This window comes from Oncorhynchus mykiss, chromosome 10 (genome assembly GCF_057628025.1).
Source record: "Oncorhynchus mykiss isolate SJ-2025 chromosome 10, ASM5762802v1, whole genome shotgun sequence".
In the NCBI taxonomy this organism is placed as follows: domain Eukaryota; kingdom Metazoa; phylum Chordata; class Actinopteri; order Salmoniformes; family Salmonidae; genus Oncorhynchus; species Oncorhynchus mykiss.
Genome location: NC_143031.1, coordinates 30,935,253 through 30,940,863, shown reverse-complemented (window position 1 = coordinate 30,940,863; position 5,611 = coordinate 30,935,253).

Below are 5,611 nucleotides of genomic sequence, written 5' to 3'. Positions count from 1 at the left end.
GGGACTATTTTACTGTAGAACACTATACTAGGGGTGTAATCATTAGTCCAAACCCTAGTCATGGTCCCAAAACGAGAGTTTCTATTGGACAAATTCAGGTATGTCCCGCCCAGTTTCGTTCGTTTTGCGCCCCATGGGTGTAATCGTTACTCCAAACAGTTAACGAAAACTAGCGTTTCAATTGGACAGGTTCAGCAACAGGACGGGTCCAACTGTTTGGAGTAATGATTACACCCCTCTGCGAAAGGGAATAGAAAGGAACACTGCGCAACCTAGCTCTCCAACGTGCATGAGGTGCGAACTCAAGTGAAGAGGATATTCAGCAACTCTTGGTTAACAGTGGATGTTGATAATAATAGTAAAACCAACGCAATTCGGCACTTCAGGGTCTTACAGAAAGAAAAACAAAAGTAGACTTTTAAACATTTTCAAATTTCTAAAAGTCTAAATCAATCGCAATGGGAATACAACATATTGTGCTTGGTTAAAGGGGCAATCAGCAGTCGCTACATTCATTTTTGGAATTATAATATGTAGGCTACCCATTGATTCTTGAAGAATATAACCTATAAATGCATCATGAGCTTAGTTCAACTGTAGTACCCCATCAGAACCAAAAAAAGAGATCAAATCACATTTTATTTGTCACATGTTTTGTAAGCAACAGGTGAAGACTAACAGTGAAATTATACTTACAGGCCCTTCCCAACAAGGCAGAGTGAAAAAATATAAATAATAGAAACAATAACACAAAGAATAAATACACAATGAGTCGCAATAACTTGGCTATATACCCGGGGTACCAGTACAGAGTCCATGTGCATGGGTACAAGGTAATTGAGGTAGATTATGTACATGTATGTAAGGGTAAAGTGACTAGGCAACAGTATAGATAATAAACAGTAGCAGCAGCGTATGTGATGAGTCAAGAGTTAGTGCAGTCGGGCGCCTTGCAGTCGGATGCCAAGCAGTTGCCATACCAAGCAGGGATGCAGCCGGTCAAGATGCTCTCAATGGTACAGTTGTAGAACTTTCTGAGGATCTGGGGACCCATACCAAATCTTTTCAGCCTCCTGGGGGGGAAGCGGTATTGTCGTGCCTTCTTCACGGCTGTGTTGGTGTGTGTGGACCATGATAATTCCTTAGGGATGGGGTCACAGAGGAACTTAAAGCTATCGACCCGCTCCACTACAGCCCACTACAACTTGTTTTACTGCAATGTTTGTAAACAAACTGAAACATGGTTAAAACTACAGTGCATTCGGAAAGTATTCAGACCTTTTGACTTTTTCCACATTGTGTTGCATTACAGTCTTAGTCTAAAATGGATTAAATAAAACATGTTCCTGATCAATCTACACACAATACTCCATAATAACAAAGTGAAAACAGGTTTTTAGAATTTCTTTGCAAATGTATTAAAACTAAAAAAACAGAAATACTGTATTTACGTAAGAATTCAGACCCTTTGCTATGAGACTCGAAATTGAGCTCAGGTGGATCCTGTTTCCATTGATCATCCTTGAGATGTTTTTACAACTTGATTGGAGTCCACCTGTGGTAAATTCAATTGATTGGACATGAATTGGAAAGGCACACATCTGTCTATATAAGGTGCCACAGTTGACAGTGCCTGTCAGATGCGTTGGGAAGAAAGCCGAGGAAGATGGTGGAAGTGGATGCTGAGTTTGAATTAAGCAGCGCGTTGAGTAAATTTGGTGAAGACGAATGTTCTGAATGGACAACAGTAATATCAAAAATTGGAACAAAAAGGAAATTGTCTAAAATTGGAGTGAAGGATACGTGTGTAAATGATAATTAATCGCTTCTTGTTGGGATGCATTTGTTGAGTAAGGATGCGTATGTGGGAAACCCGTTTGAAGTGTCAAAAATTGTGAAGTATGCGCTTGGAAAAGTGGAGTCTATCAAAGTGACCAGGAGTGGTCTTATTTCTGATTGTATTTCTGAAGAGCAGAGGAAGATTGCAGTGGGCCTTATAAGAATCCAGACAACAGAAGTTTTGTGTTTTGAACTTCGGGGTAGAGCACCTTTCAAAGGAGTCATCTCAGGGGTGACGACGGATGTTCCGGTTGAATAACTGAAGATAATTCCTGGTGTGGTTGGTTCCCAGTGTCTGACACGCTGGGTGAATGGAGAGAAAGAAGAAAGTCTGTCAGTCCTGTTGTTTTTTGATAAAGAGCAAATACCTATGCATGTAAAGCTTGGTTATGTAAGATACGCCATAAGAGCTTTTGTCCCCAAACCACTGCAGTGTAAGAATTGTAAAGGATTTGGCCATGTTTCAAGTGAGTGCAGACAAACAGAGTATACTGAAGAAAGTTGTGTAGAAAGACGACGGTGTTGCAATTGTGGTGGGGATCATGATCCTGAGTTTCTGGAGTGCCCTGTAAGCATGAAGGAAATTGAGGTGGAAAAAGTTAGGGCAGTCAATTGACTCTCCTATGCTGAGGTGATTTAAAGAATTGAGAAAACAGTGAAGCTTGTGAAGAGATGGAAGTGGACGCACCACAGCCTGTAGTAAATGTTTTCTGCCAGACAAAAGATACCCTGTGTGTTAAAAAGGTGGATTTTGTTGTGTTCATTGCCAAAGTTATAAACTGTACAGTACAAGTCTAAAAAAAAGTAGAAGAAACTAGACTAGATTATTGTGGCTGCAGCAGAAACGTTTTTGGGACTCAAGGATTTGACATTGAAAGACTTGCAAGGGGTACTGGTGCCGGAAGACCCGCCCTCCCAGGCTCCCCTTGAGCCTGTGTAGGGATCAGATCTGTTAATTAATTTTTTTAATAGAAGTTGTTTGATTTATTTTTTGGCAGTATTTTGGTAGTTCAGATTTTGGGGAATCCTCTTTCCATCCCGCATAGTAGATGGCGGGTGCACATTCAATTGTGTGATCGCCAATATACCATAAAAGAAGAAGAAGTGCCTGCCAGAGAAAAACCCCCAAGACTGGAATCCCCAAGACTTACAGAATAAGGCTGTAACTTAATAAAATATGGAAAAAGTCAATGGGGTCTGAATACTTTCTGAATGCACTGAACAAAAATATAAAAGCTACATGCAGCAATTTCAAAGAATTTACTGAGTTACAGTTCATATAAGGAAATCATTACATTTAAATAAATTAGGCCCTAATCTATGAATTTCACATGTCTGGGCAGGGTGTGATCATAACAACATACAGGAACTCAAGTCCTTCTGTTCACCTGACTTAGAATTCCTCACAATCAAATGTCGACCGCATTATCTACCAAGAGAATTCTCCGATTATAATCACAGCCGCATATATTCCCCCCCAAGCAGACACATCGATGGCCCTGAACAAACTTTATTTGACTCTATGTAAACTCTAAACCACATACCCTGAGGCTGCATTCATTGTGGCTGGGGATTTTAACAAGGCTAATCTGAAAACAAGACTCCCTAAATTCTATCAGCATATTGATTGTGCTACCAGGGCTGGTAAAAACCCTGGATCATTGTTATTCTAACTTCCGCGACACATATAAGGCCCTCCCCCGCCCTCCTTTTGGAAAAGCTGACCACGACTACCTTTTGTTGCTCCCAGCCTATAGACAGAGACTAAAACAGGAAGCACCCGCACTCAGGTCTGTTCAACGCTGGTCCCGACCAATCAGATTCCACGCTTCAAGATTGCTTCAATCACGTGGATTGGGATATGTTCCGCACTGCGTCAAACAACAACATTGACGAATACGCTGATTCGATGAGCGAGTTTATTAGCAAGTGCATCAGCGATGAAGTACCCACAGCAACTATTAAAACATTCCCAAACCAGAAGCCGTGGATTCGCAGCATTCACGCGAAACTGAAAGTGCGAACCACTGCTTTTAACCAGGGCAAGGTGACCAGAAACATGACCAAATACAAACTGTGTAGCTATTCCCTCCGCAAGGCAATCAAACAAGCTAAGCGTCAGTATAGAGACAAAGTAGAGTCGCAATTCAGCAGATCAGACACAAGAGGTATGTGGCAGGGTCTACAGTCAATCACAGATTGCAAAAGGAAAACCAGCCCCGTCGCGGACCAGGATGACTTGCTCCCAGACAGACTAAACAACTTCTTTGCTCGCTTTGAGGACAATACAGTGCCACTGACACGGCCCGCTACCAAAACCTGTGGACTCACCTTCAGTGCAGCCGACGTGAGTAAAACAATTAAACGTGTTAACCCTCGCAAGGCTGCATGCCCAGACAGCATCCCCAGCCTCGTCCTCAGAACATGGCAGACCAGCTGGCTGGTGTGTTTACAGACATATTCAATCAATCCTTATCCCAGTCTGCTGTTCCCACATGCTTCAAGAGGGCCACCATTGTTCCTGTTCCCAAGAAAGCTAAGGTAAATGAGCTAAACGACTACCGACCCGTAGCACTCACTTCCGTCATCATGAAGTGCTTTGAGAGACTAGTCAAGGACCATATCACCTCCACCCTACCTGACACCCTAGACCCACTCCAATTTGCTTACCGCCCCAATAGGTCCACAGACGACGCAATCGCAACCACACTGCCCTAACCCATCTGGATAAGAGGAATACCTATGTGAGAATGCTGTTCATCGACTACAGCTCAGCATTTAACACCATAGTACCCTCCAAACTCATCATCAAGAGACCCTGGGTCTCGACCCCACCCTGTGCAACTGGGTACTGGACTTCCTGACGGGCCACCCTCAGGTGGTGAGGGTAGGTAACAACAACACCACCCCGCTGATCCTCAGCACTGGGGCCCCACAAGGGTGCGTTCTGAGCCCTCTCCTGTACTCCCTGTTCACCCACGACTGCGTGGCCATGCACGCCTTCAACTCAATCATCAAGTTTGTGACACTACAGTGGTAGGCTTGATTACCAACAACGAGACGGCCTACAGGGAGGTGGTAAGGGCCCTCGGAGTGTGGTGTCAGGAAAATAACCTCACACTCAACGTCAACAAAATAAAGGAGATGAACATGGACTTCAGGAAACAGCAGAGGGAGCACCCACCTATCCACATCGATGGGACAGTAGTGGAGAGGGTAGTAAGTTTTAAGTTCCTCAGCGTACACATCACGGACAAACTGAATTGGTCCACCCACACAGACAGCATGGTGAAAAAGGCGCAGGGGCGCCTCTTCAACCACAGGAGGCTGAAGAAATTTGGCTTGTCACCAAAAGCACTCACAAACTTTTACAGATGCACAATCGAGAGCATCCTGTCGGGCTGTATCACCGCCTGGTACGGCAACTGCTCCGCCCACAACCGTAAGGCTCTCCAGAGGGTAGTGAGGTCTGCACAACGCATCACCGGGGGCAAACTATCTGCCCTCCAGGACACCTACACCACCCGATGTCACAGGAAGGCCATAAAGATCATCAAGGCCAACAACCACCCGAGCCACTGCCTGTTCACCCCGCTATCATCCAGAAGGCGAGGTCAGTACAGGTGCATCAAAGCAGGGACCGAGAGACTGAAAAACAGCTTCTATCTCAAGGCCAGCAGACTGTTAAACAGCCACCACTAACATTGAGTGGCTGCTGCCAACACACTGACTCAACTCCAGCCACTTTAATAATGGAACAATTGATGTAAAA